The following is a 14,477-nucleotide window of genomic DNA, read 5'->3' as shown; positions in this document are numbered from 1 at the left end:
TTCTGTCAAATCAGGAGCTTTTCAGTTAATTAGCAGATTAACACAGATCAGCAAATTACAAAATGACTTGATATGCATGATTTCATGATAAAAAATGTATTGCCTGGAAGAATCTCATTCACACAGATATAAAAACGTAACTGCTGTTTGTTTCCACTAGAGGACTAACAAGAGCTGTGGAAGAGAGATACTGTGTGTGTGTGTGTGTGTGTGTGTGTGTGTGTTCTTGTACTATCTTTGTGAGGACCACTTTGACATTTGCAACTTGAAAATGATTTACTCTTGACCTTACTTCTTCAAAAGGGGCATTTTAGGGTGTGGACTTGGTTTTAGGGCTGATGTTGGATTAGGTTTAGGTTAGAATTAGGGTTAGGCATTTAGTTATAATGTTTAAAAAGGGGCACACCACCAATGGTAGTCAATTCATTTTCCAATAGGAGGTCTACTCAGATTGTGAAAACAGTCAATCAGCACAACATCAATGTTTTCTCCTGTGGCTCTGGAGGACCACAGAGCCTGGGTTACAAGCTGGGATTTTAAATATGTGGGTGTTTACTGGGCAGTTGCATTTTAGGAAGTGTATGATAGTGTTTATCTAATGAAAGATTTGAACTTCTACTTGATGGATTAACACAGAATTTTGTACAGACTTTCACGGTCCCCAGGCGATCACCTGACTTTTCCACTGGTACCATCATCCGGTCAAAATTTTAATTTGTTCGAAACGTCAGGTTTATGACCAAATTTATGCAAAATAATGACATTCCCATCAGCCTCAGTTGTACTTTGTGTTTATTGCTAATTAGCCAACATTAGCGTGCTAACAAGGTAAATGTTATGTTTGCTGACAGATGTGTCATTGTGAGCATGCTGACATGAGCACTCAAAGTAAAGCCTCCCAGAGCTCTAGCATGGCTGTTAGTCGTGTAGCTTGTCACAAGTACACATTGCTTCAGTTGAAGGTTTTCAACCTTCAACTCAACCTCTGCACTTAACAGACATGTAATTAGGCTGTCACAGGCCAGAGCAGTGGTTCTCAAACTTTTTTTGTCATGTCCCCGTTTAAAAGCCAAAAAAGAAGAAGTAAATGGATTGAATTTGTCACAATACAGGGGGAGCAATAAAAAAGGAGCCAAGTTGAATTTGATCAAAATAAAATAAATGATCCCACCCCCTAATAAAATTCCTGTCATTTCAAAACTTTCCAGTAGCAAAAAACCATCCATCCATCGTCAACCTCTTATCCTGCATACAGGGTCGCGGGGGGCTGGAGCCAGTCCTAGCTGACATCGGGCTAAAGGCGGGGTACACCCTGGACAGATCGCCAGTCCATCGCAGGGCCACACACGAACAACCACTCATACTCACACTCACACATAAGGACATTTTAGGGTCACCAATTAACCTAGTCCGCATGTCTTTGGACAGTTGGAAGAAGCCGGGGCAGCCGGGGTTTGAACCCACGACCTAGTAGCAAAAAAATATATTTTTTATTATTATTTTTATTATTTTTATTATTATTATTATTATTATTATTATTATTATTATTATTATTATTATTATTATTATTATTATTATTTTTATTATTATTATTTTATTATTTAAGGTGGTGCGTCTATTCTAAAACGCACCAGAAGCCAGTGTAGTGTAAATAGAGCGGGAGTGATGTGTGCACTTCTAGATGTATTTGTTAAAAAGCGAGCAGCAGCATTTTGCACAAGTTGAAGATGCAAGATGGATATTTGACAGACCAACATAAAGAGCGTTGCAATAATCTAGCCTTGAACAGATAAATAGCCTTTTCTAGGTCGTGCCTATTAAGAAAAGGCTTTACTTTAGCCAGGAGACGAAGTTGGAAGAAGCTTGTTCTGACAACATTGCTAATCTGCTTGTCAAATTTCACACCCAAATTTTTGACAGTTTGCTTGGTGCATGAAATCAAAGCTCCCAGACTTAAAGCTAGATTGTTTGACATGCATCTAGTACTGAATATATAATACACTCAGTTTTATTTTCATTCAGATTAAGAAATTCTGAGAGAGCCACAACTTAATATCATTAATGCCATTAAGCAGGCACTTTAGTGCAACACTGTCATTAGGTTTCACAGGCAGATAAATTTGCAGGTCATTTGCGTAACAATGAAATGAAAGGTTGTGCTTGTCTATTATAGCCCCTAACGGCAACATATATAGAAAACAGGATGGGGCCAAGAATTGAACCCTGGGGCACCCTGCAATAAAGAGGAGCAGATGATGAGGAGAAATCACCCAATGTGACAGAGAAACTCCTATTTGTCAAATAGGAGCTAAACCATTTAAGTGCAGAGCCTTGAATGCCTACAAAATGCTCAAGGCGTGCGAGACTGCATGGTCCACTGTATCAAAAGCTGCTGTCAGGTCCAAAAGTACTAACACAGTAGGATCCCAAAACCCCTTAGGAGAAAAGGATGAGCTGAAGAAAGATTGAGGTTTTGAGACTTAGGTAAGACAAATGGATACTGAATTGAGATTACAATAGGATAAATGAAAGTAACAGGTGAGATCTCATCATTGTATCGTTTTGAGTTCATTAATGTCTTGCTTATTGCTCCTAAAAAGCAGTTGGGAGCTCTGGGGAGATGTTTGGGAGCTTGATTGTATTATATTGCTGTCTATGCTTGGAGAACTGTGCTGGATTTGAATCCTGCTCCTGCTGTTCAAAGGGGACCAACACTGCCGCTGCGCCATCCAGCTAAAATCAATTATGAAGGACTGATTGTCTTTAAATAGAGTAGAGTAGTAGTAGAGAAGTAAGGGGAGTAAAAGTACAAATCCCCATAAAAAGAAAATACTCAACTAAAGTACTAAAGTGCAAGTACTAAAATAAGTAAAAATAACCCCTAAGTGGGGTCACTAAGACATAACTGAGAAATATCTTGGAGTTTTTTTTCTGATCCACATTCTGGAGACTGAAATTAGACTTATTTAAGATACTGTAGAGATCTCATCTTTTGATCAGAGTAAGACAGAGATGAGTTTTTTGCTCCTGAGGCCAATATGAGAAACTGAGACATATTTGAGAAGAATCATGAGATCCCAGGAGTCATAGCTGAGTTTTCTTTGAGCCCCTTCTCTGATCTCACGGTCTAATGTTCAGGAGACTTATTTAAGATCAGTTAGAGATCTCTTGCTTTGATCAGAGTAAGACATAAATGAGATTTTATATGGTTGTTTCTCCTGAGATGAATTTGAGAAGTGGGAGAAAAGGCCTTTGGTCTCACCTTGGTTAAAAGCAGCTCATTTGTGTCTAGGAGAAAAGAAGGAAACAACCATTCAATCAATTCAATTCAATTTTATTTATATAACACCAAATCACAACAACAGTTATCTCACAGCGCTTTTCATAAAAGAGCAGGTCTAGACCGTACTCTATGATGTTATTTACAGAAGCCCAACAGTTCCCACCAAGAGCAAGCACTAGGCGACAGAGGCAAGAGGCAGAAACAAGAGGCAGAAACCTCGAGCAGAACCATGGCTCAGGGTGGGCGGCCATCTGCCTCGACCGGTTGGGGTGAAGGAGAGAGAGAGAGCGAGAGAGAGAGGGAGAGAGAGAGGGAGAGAGAGAGAGAGAGAGAGAGAGAGAGAGAGGGCAGGAGAGGAACAGAGAGAAAAGAGAGGGATGGAAGGAGAGAGAGAGGAGGGAGGCAGCCTACACAATATACACACACAGAGGTACAGACAGTAAAGGTGATGTTGCTATAGACTAAATGAAAAATGGTATAGATATTTATAGTAGTGTTAATGATAACAATCGTAATGTTAATGATTATAATAACAATAATAACATTAGGACTAGTAACAATAGTTGTTGTAGCAGAGGGTGTCGAGCAGGAACACAGTGGCAGCAGGTGACCCGCAACCACAGATCCAGACTCCACAGCTCCAGAGCCAGAAACACCTGCTGGAAGTGATAGGAGGAGAGAGGAGAGGGACGAGAAAGCACAAGACAACCGGAAAGGGGAGAAGTTGTGTTAGTAACATGCAATAATGGGATGAGGTTGCATACAGAGGGAGAGAAAGTAGAGGAGAGAGGAGCTCAGTGCATCATAGGAAATCCCCCGGCAGTCTAGGCCTATAGCAGCATAACTAAGGGATGGTTCAGGACTAACCTGAGCCAGCCCTAACTATAAGCTTTATCAAAGAGGAAAGTCTTAAGCCTACTCTTAAATGTGGAGATGGTGTCTGCCTCCTGAACCCAAACTGGAACCTGGTTCCACAGGAGAGGAGCTTGATAGCTGAACGCTCTGGCTCCTAGTCTACTTTTGGAGACTCTAGGAACCACAAGTAACCCTGCATTCTGGGAGCGCAGTGCTCTGGTGGGGTAGTAAGGTACTATGAGCTCTTGAAGATAAGATGGTGCCTGACCATTAAGAGCTTTGTAGGTAAGAAGACTGATTTTAAATTCTATTCTGGATTTTACTGGAAGCCAATGCAGAGAAGCTAAAACAGGAGAAATGTGATCTCTTTTCCTGGTTCCTGTCAGAACACGTGCTGCAGCATTCTGAATCAGCTGAAGAGTCTTAATGGACTTTTTCGAGCAGCCTGATAATAAGGAATTGCAGTAATCCAGTCTAGAAGTAACAAATGCATGGACTAGTTTTTCTGCATCATTTTTAGACAGGACGTTCCTGATTTTCGCAATATTACATAGGTGAATTTGCTTAATGTTAGACTTAAACGACATGTCCTGATCAAAGATATCTCCAAGATTCCTCACAGTGGTGCTGGAGGCCAGGGCGATGCCATCAAGGGAAACTATATCTTTAGAAAATGCGTCACGGAGGTGCTTAGGCCCCAGAACAATAACTTTAGAAAATTACAGGTCATCCAGGTTTTAACATCTTGAAGGCACATTTGAAGTTTAGCTAACTGATGAGTTTCATCTGGCTTGATCGATAGATATAACTGAGTATCATCTGCATAACAATGAAAGTTTATGGAATATTTCCTGATAATATTGCCTAAAGGAAGCATATATAAAGTGAAGAGGATTGGTCCGAGGACAGATCCTTGAGGAACTCCATAACTAACTTTGGCATGCATGGAGGACTCATCGTTAACATGTACGAACTGAAATCGATCTGATAAATAGGACTTAAACCAGCTTAGAGCGGTTCCTTTAATGCCAATGAAATGTTCCAGTCTCTGCAATAGGATCTGATGGTCAATGGTATCAAATGCAGCATTAAGATCTAATAAAACCAGTACAGAGACAAGTCCTTTGTCTGATGCAATAAGGAGGTCGTTAGTAATTTTCACCAGTGCTGTGCTATGATGAGCTCTAACTGACTGAAAATCCTCAAATAAACTCTTGTTCTGTAGAAAGTCACACAGCTGTTTAGCAACTGCTTTCTCCAGAACCTTAGAGAGAAATGGAAGGTTAGATATAGGTCTATAGTTGGCTAAAACATCCGGATCAAGTTTGGGCTTTTTCAGATTTAATTACAGCTAATTTAAAGTACTGTGGTACATAGCCTGTTGATAGAGATAGATTGATCATATCTAGTATAGAAGTGCTGACTAAGGGTAAAACATCTTTAAGCAACCTAGTCGGGATGGGGTCTAAAGGAGGAGAAACCATGAGATCTCTTCTTGGATTTTGGGAAATTATGGCATTATGGGAAGAAGGCAAGCTGGCGGAGGCAGTGTGATGCTTTGGGCAATGTTCCACTGGGATGCCTTGGATCCTGCCATTCATGTGCATGTTACTTTGACACGTACCACCTAAAGCATTTCTGTGAAGATTCTCAGTCATCCTGGTCATAGTTATCCAACAAAGGTTAAGTCAAGGGCAACTGGATTTGGTTGAAGATACTGGAAGACATTTCGTCCCTCATCCAAGAGACTTCTTCAGTTCAGACTGACTGGTAGGGAAACTCAGCTATTTAACCTCAGTGAGGTCGTTTGCCAGGATCGTCGATACTGCTGGGTCATCAGTGTTCCTGGTTGTTGTAACGACAGTTGTTACGGTTGTTAGGACGAGACTGAACGACCATTGTTGGCATCTTCACCTAAGGCCAATAGGTTACTTTTGTTGAGTTTCCTGGGAAGTGATGAAAGGACAGAAAGAAGGTCAAACACAACAACATTGTGATTCCATACGTGTCTGGAGTATCAGAGAAACTCAGGAGGATTTTCAACAAACACAACATCCCTGTGTTTTGCTGGTACACCCCAAAGACCGCACACCCAAACACAAGAAAAGCAATCTAGTGTATGCGTTCCAGTGCAGTGAGGAATGCACAGACCTGTATATTGGGGAGACTAAACAACCACTACACAAAGGCATGGCTCAACACAGAAGGGCCAACTCCTCAGGTCAAGACTCTGCAGTCTACTTACATCTGAAGGACAGAGGACACTCGTTTGAGGACCACCAGGTGCACATTTAGACAGAGAAGATGGATGGTTTGAAAGAGGTGTCAAGGAAGCCATCTACACCCGGGTTGACAAGCCGTCATTGAACAGGGGAGGGGGTCTACGCCACCACTTATCCCCACTTACAATGCTGTCCTTTCATCACTTCCCAGGAAATTTCCTTTTACTTAAATAAACTTTCTAAGTAACAGTTCTTTTACTTAAAAGTGGGATAACCAATTCTAATCCAATACATGTTTTTTGTGTCAAATTCAGCAAATATCAACTCAGGGTCCAAGTGCCCCACACACCGCTACACAACAATATTCCAGCCATTCCGGCATGATTTGTGTATCAGACCACATTAAGTGACTTGCCCACAGACTTACTTTATAATTTGTCAAGACTTGCTGTTGTTGTGATGTTAGCTATAGTAGCAGTACTAATTGCTGTCTGGAGCTGGTGTGCTGACTCTGGGTCCATCTCGTCCTCTCTGCATGGTAGCATCACAGCAGCAACTGTAGTGACAGTTTGCTAACCCACAACTTAGCTAACGTTAGTTACATGAATTGCTGTGTAATTGCTCTATGCCATGGAAGTGCCTGTAATTTTGTAGGCTTTCAAGGTTTTTTCAAATTTGTTATGTGTTTACAGCACAGGTGCTTTTGTTCTCTACAGTGTTCTCAGAGCAAGTGACACAGTGCAGGACTCTCTCTCCTTTTTCTTTTAGGGTTATGCAAGTGTTTACTTTAGAAATCCACATTTCAGACTTGATTTGAGTCTCGCTTCAGTGACAGAGTGAAGTGACAGTGACTGGTCCCATGTGCTGTACTGTTTTTAAAATAGGGAAGTTATAATCATGTGCAGTGGCCTGAAACACAGGGAAGAACACCTAAAGTAGTATTATTTATTTTACTACAAACACAAGTGTATTTCTTTGCTTCACCGAGCCTCCTCTGTTATCATTCTTTCAAATCAGCATATAGTGAGCTAAAAATCTCATTGGCTACATTAACTTCACTGGACAGAGCAAAAGACACTACTTAGTGAATAACTTATTTCTTATTTCTAAACTAACTGTTTTAAGATGAATTGATAAAGGATTAATTCATTCACATGTGAGAAGTAGAACTTGTGAATTTTTGCCTTTTTGCTCAATAAATTGATTAAACAATCAATCAATTATCATCATATAACAATTTATGGATTAATTGACTAATTGTTTCAGCACAAAAAGAAATGCATTTTGGTTGCCCAGATCTCAGGATTAAATTACCACAATCCTATTAAAAATATACATATATCAATGCCTTTTGTTTTGATACTTGGTTAGCACGATACAGCAAATTAGCTTAACGTAATCTTACACAGTGAGACTTCTGTCTTTCAAGCTCAAAGCGAACAAATGAAATTATACTCGTTAAATCAGTCGTCTCAACAGGCAGGTGTTTTTAGATTTCCAAAGGTTTTGTTTTTCTTCATCCTTTAGACCCCTGTAAATTTCTAGGACTGGGTATCAATTACATTAAAATATTTCAATACTAATGCCAGCATAAAACCCAGGATGATACCGAAATTATTTTTCTTTCATCAAACAAAATATGTCTAACTTCTCAAATGTTGCCGTATAAGAACTTAGCCCAAATCAAAGTCTAACAGGATTAAAATGAGGAAAAAATAAGGTAACAAATCTCACAAGACATTCAATGTCAGCTTTTTGGTAGTTGACAGTTTTCATTACTACATGCTACAGACATGTTTAAGTTCTGCACGCAGCCCAAACTATGAGAACAGGCTCACTCAGATAATAATAATAATAATCTTTTTTTTTTTTTTTAAAAAAAAGCAATTTTCAAAAAGAGACAATAATACCCAAAAGACAATGATACAAAACAATACAAGATAAAAGCATGAAAACAGTGAAAAGACTAAAATACACGTTTAAGATAAATATAAAATTATTAAAATAGAATAAAATAAAAGGGATAAAATAAAGTCAAATAAAATCAGGAAAGGCTCTCCTATAAAAATATGTTTTAAGAAGGGACTTAAAAGAGTTAACTGACTCAGCCGACCTGATTTCCTCGGGCAGGCTGTTCCAGAGCCTCAGATCAGTCCCAGATTTTGTGGGAGGGAGGGATCTAAACCAGGTTTCTTTAAAAGTGGGTTCACGCAAGCTGTTTTAAAATAATCAGGGACACAACCAGTAGATAGGGAGCTGTTAAAAACAGAGATCAAATGGGGCCCAACAGAATCCATTACTTTCAGTAAAAACTTTGTAGGTATTACATCAAGTGGGCTGGAGGACACTCTCGTTTGTGATACTGTTTTAAAAGCTCAGACAAGTCGATGGGATAAAACTGGTTAAAACTCTCTTGTTGCTGGTGAGGGACCTCTGAGTAAGAGGCCGTGGGGGTAATGACTGACAACACCTTATTGGTAAAATAAGATAAAAACAATTCACAGTCATCATTACTTCCAGCTGAGGCACAAGGAGGGGTTGGGTTTACCAGCTGATCCACAGTCTTAAACAGAAACCTGGGATTGTGTTTATGTGAAGTAATGAGTTCAGAAAAATAGTGTGATACCAAGTCGAGTCCAAAAGAATGAACTTGTCCTGACCAATTTTGATGCCATGTCTTAATAGAAATATTTAAAGAGCAAACATTTTCATTATAAAACAATTCATGTTCACTTTTTGAACCTTACTCTGTTAATAATGCATATCTTTGAGAAACTAGTCCTTTATGTGTACTGCTGCTGCCTGTAATTTCAAGTTTAATTGCTCTTGCATAGTTTTCATTTTATTCTGTTATTTCTGTTTCATATCCTTTTAATAATTTGTTCTTTTAAGTTTCTCTATTAATCTTTACCTATTTCTATCCATGTGCTGCTGTAAAACCCGAATTTCCCCTATGGGGCATCAATAAAGGATAATCTTATCTTATCTTAAAAACAAATATTAGTTTTGCAGCTCACAGGAAGAAGCTTAGTTCCAGGTACAAATACTGGAGAAAAAGTGAGTGTGAAATGTTTTCCGGATGTTCCAGTCATAATGATCCAGCTGCTGTCTTGAAAGCAGCTTTGCTTCTTTATCTCCCCCCTCAGCTCTCTGTCCCTGCCTGCTGTACTTTGCCACTGTAAACAATCTGCAACACAAAATATGGCGCTTCATTGATGGAGTCACATTAACCTCAGCTAACTGTCAACAATAAGCTTATTACAGTGTAAAAGGAGCATGTGAACCCTGATAAAATTTTCATGGTGGACATTATGACCCCCATATATCTTTATCTCTTTCTTATCAAGCATGTTCTCAAAGAAGCTGCTTGGTGCACTGTGCATTGTATTTGACTGGGTATTACTATTAGGAGGTTAGTAGTTTTATATTGTCTTTGATTCCAAATTTTTTCCCTCATAACAATTTAAGAACCCACTTTACATTACTCATGTGTGCTGTAGCTAGATGTGTTTTACTTAAATGAGCAATAATGTAAAAATACAAGTGAAGGGAAGTGATACAAAAATCTAACTTTGTAATTTCTGTCTAAAACAACATATTCAAAGAAAAAAAAAAAAAAAATGGACATCACAAGTTTGCAGAGCCCACAGAGACATCTTCAATCACAGTGTTTTGTCTCACCATCCAAACGACATTCAGTTTACATTGGTATAAAACCAGGAAAAGCTGTATATCCTCACATTTGATAAGCTGGAACCAGGGAATGAAATTGTGCCTGAAAAATGGAAAATTGGAAATGATGAACTATAGTATAGCTGCAGATTAATTAACTGTTGGTCAACTGAATGATAGATTCAGCTGTGTATATTACTGAAGAAAAAAAAAAATCAAATGACCATTTTCTGATTTGCCACCGCTATGACAAAATTTTGTTAAGATTAGGCACAAAAATTAATTGGTTAACGTAACAGAGAACTGCAGTGAACGTAGTGAAAGATGGGAACAATTGTGGTCATGGTAAGAAGTTGGTGGGAATGTCAGGCACTTTGTACACCTAAACATTCATCTAAACCTCTATAAGAGGTTTTGTCGAACTATAACAAGTTCACACTACTTCTGCCTTTTCTTCTAGGTGACAAGTCATAATTCACACGGCCACTGTTGTTTTTCTGGGGAGGATCATTTCTTTATGGCTGGTGTTCTGTCTGTGGTGCTTAGTAAAGACAAGATGAGCTTGCGTTGTTAAGGAAACCGCAGTTACTTGTACTCCTCAGTACCACAAGCATTACACAAATACACAAGGATTCCAGGCTAAGCTACAAAATACTTGACCACATAAACACCAAACAGAAGCAAACTAGCTCACACTCACAGATACTTACTTGTTTCAGTGATGCCTTGGTTAGCGTGCAGCCTTAAAAATAAATTAAGGCTCTGAGCTTTGTGCTCTACATTACTTAGTCGATTAATGGGAGCAACTTAAAAAGGAAACACACATCTAACATTGGCTTCAGGCAAATATTCAAGCATAACTCTGACTAAAGCCGCTACATTATGACATTATTATGTTTTTTCACTGATGCACAAAGAACAGAAGAATGTGTAGAGGGAAAAAAAGTCACTGAAAGAAATAAAGAGTCGACAGTGATGGCATCTTTTCTTTGCATTGGAACTTGGCAGACTCACACTGGAGTGAGTCAGTAGCATATTTTTGGCATATTTTAGCAAACATATGAGCATTGGGAACATACTGAGCATACAGATGGACCGAGGAGATGTGGATTATCGTATTGAGCGGTTTGAGAAGTGTTGATGCACTGTTTATAACAAGTTTCTTAAAGAAAAAGGAAGAAATAAAAATAACTCTCTTATTTACGGTGGCTGACAAACGCAAACACACTGCAACTTAAAGCTGAATGACTTTTTTATAAATGAACATCCACTCAAGCCCTTGCAAGGTTCAAGGGCTTGAGTTCAGTCCAATAAGTTCAGTCAATGCTGATGAAGCCTATCGCTGTCAGGCAAATCTCTCTGTATTTGAGCAGTAACCCAGAGTTTTTAAATCTGGTTATCTGTGGCGACAATCCCCGCGCTGACAAACCGGTAGTGATGTGTTTATGTCAACCAGCAATGACTGGTTTGCCAGAGCTGAAGGGGGGAGCAACTGTACCAACAGAAGCAACTCAGTGTGGCAGAGCCTACACGTTATAAGCAGTGTGACAGTGTCAAAAGGCGGAGACACAAGTACCGAACTGTGGGTTTAAGTGAACACAGGCAAATAGACAAAACACAAGCAAATTAAGAAAACATCTTTATCAATTTTAAATATTTAACCTAGCAATCTCTCTACATAGTTCGTACATGTGAAATAACTAAACCGAAAACTCTCTTACATTAAAAGAAATAATATTTTATTCGCTGCTTTCTTTTTTAAATAAAACAAAAACAACCACTGGATTCTTCAGATAATGCAACTACACAAACAATACAAAAACACAAAATATACCTCTTTAAAACACCTATTTCTAGGAAAAACGCCTATAATAACATACCCAAAATAAATCAGTAATATCTCCTCAACCATTAGGCCTAGATGCATCATTCTGGTCTCCTTTGAAAGGTCAGAAGCTAAGGAATATAAATCCATTGTAGATTAACATATTTATTTTACCATTACAGACTACATGGAGATGAAATACAGAAAAACTATGATATTTTCATCCTCGCCTGGTAAGCCTGGTAAAAGCTATATTTTAATGCAATAAACCATCAAAACCATAGTAAGGTAGATTATAATGCACCTGAATATCTTCTAATACACCTGGAATACAACTGTAACTGTAAATATGATGAAAAGAAACTGATATACAACAGTTAATACACAACTTTTAAAAAATATACCAGGCGAATGTCCATGTTTTGGCCATATTTACTGTTTATATGTTTGTAAATGTAAATGCTCTGTATAGCGCCTTTCTAGTCTTTGACCACTCAAAGCGCTTTTACACTACATCTGCATTCACCATTCACAGACATTCATACACTGGCGGAACAGAAAAACATTGAAATATTGATAAAAACAAGCAATCCCATGCTTTACAGGCTTTACAAGCTCATCTTCTATGAGAGAATTTGAGGTAAAAATGAAACTTATCGCTCGCCGTCGACCTCACCAAGATGTTGGCCCTACAGACGGTCTCTGTGGACACAAATGGCGAGAAGGGTCCAGCTGCAGCCCGCAGACAAACATGATGGAAGTTGAACTTCCATATATGGGTTGTCCCAGAAGCCACCACTCGACCGCTCGACCCACGCATAGTTGTTAAATAAAAAAAATAGCCGTTAAAAAGGATGTGTCAAGTGTCAACGTAGTAATCAGTGTACGTTGTGTTAATATTCACTATACTATACTTATTATTAATATAGTATATTTATAGTATAATTCCTGCAAATACTTATTTATAATAGCCTAATGATAATAATAAGGCAGTGTTTCAATTCATACCACTTTTGTATATTTTATTTCTTCCGAAGTGATTTTAAGTTTCACAAACCAAGAATATTCTGTAATGTTACATCACGAGCCAGATGTGTCTCAATTTAGGTTAAAACTTAACATTACTGAGAATTTATTGACAGAATAACAGCGGTACGAACATTATCAGCTGTTGCTGGACACGTCTGCTGTGTTGGCTGCAGTGGTCTGTGTGACTGGGCCTGGGGGAGCTGACCGTAGCTAGCTAGCTATTCCTGACAGCCCCCTGAAGATATTCCTCTTACCCCAACCAGGGTATGTGCCTAAAGTTATTGATTATATGCATGTCGACTGGTTAACTCTACAGCGATGCATGTCGGCCTTTCAGCCGACGTGCTAGCAGATAGGGTTAACCTCCATTGTTTTGCTGTGCAGCCTCTGGTAACGTTACTGCAGCTATATAACACCAGTCGGCACTTGCGGAGCTTCTCAACTCCGAAAACGTTTGAACACATTTTCGATTCACTGCCAATCTTCGTAAAACTGCCGATCTTCGAAATCTACACAGTTGATTTCTCGACTAAAAACTTCTCAGAAGTGTATTTAAAGTTCTGTTGTTGGCTTCTAAAGAATAAAATGGTTTGCATTAGGATCTATCATGTACCTAAGCCGAGATGAACGTCATCATGTTTTGTGCGCAGTGTCTTCTGGGACAAACCATATTTGGAAGTTCAACTTCCGTCAACTTCCGTCACGGTCTGCAGGCTGCAGCTGGATATACTTGCAAATAGCCGGTGTTTTTGGACGGAAACCAGCTAGAACAGCGAAAATCGATTACGTCGATATAAAATATGCCACAAAACTTGATTCTCTTGTCTTATTTCTTCAGCAAACTTTACCATTTTACCCTTCAAAACATTAATAGGCTAATACTAATTTTCAAGCTCCAAATACTTTCATATACTTGCGCTCTAACACACTGCGTTTAAGCAAGTACTGCGCTTTACTGTCCTCAGCTAAAGCATCTTCTGCTCAAACGTTACTTAAACTTTCAAAAACTGCGTATCAGAAATTTTCTCCAGCTCCGTGGTTTTGGCTCAGTGTGTTTGTCTGACTCGGATCGTCACTGATTAATCAGCCCACCTACGAGGCTCACCTGTCAAACACCAACGCAGCGTCACTGATGGCCGAATAGTTTTTTTAGGTTGCCGAGAGTTTATAATCTGAGCAATATGGTTACATCTCTCATGTGAGACGGGGTGTCACAGGGTTTTGACATAATTTTTGGGCCAACATGGATCCCTCCATGCGGGCTTTGGTCGGCTTCACTGTTCGATCTCTGGCTTACCCCCTTGGTCTCTTCCTTGCGTCTTTTTTGTCTCTTCCGTTTTTTCTTTCCCACCCAGTCCTGCTCATTTTTTGTTACAGCCAATCACCACAAGTGACACTGACTGACATCCACAGATAATGTCAACATCAATAATCAAAGCTGAAAATAAAGGAACAATCTGTATTTTTTTCTCTCAGTTTACCTTACTGTTTTACACACATAACGGTTTATTTTGCAAATATTACACTGTAACCTCTTCTATGACTAAATTATCTTATTCTCTGAGCTAAGCGTTTTTATTTCCTTATTAAA

The sequence above is a fragment of the Micropterus salmoides genome, unplaced genomic scaffold (genome assembly GCF_014851395.1).
Source record: "Micropterus salmoides isolate LMB-PRFRI ecotype aquatic unplaced genomic scaffold, ASM1485139v1 Ms_hic_scaffold_7, whole genome shotgun sequence".
NCBI classification, from domain to species: domain Eukaryota; kingdom Metazoa; phylum Chordata; class Actinopteri; order Centrarchiformes; family Centrarchidae; genus Micropterus; species Micropterus salmoides.
This window is presented reverse-complemented; position numbering follows the sequence as displayed.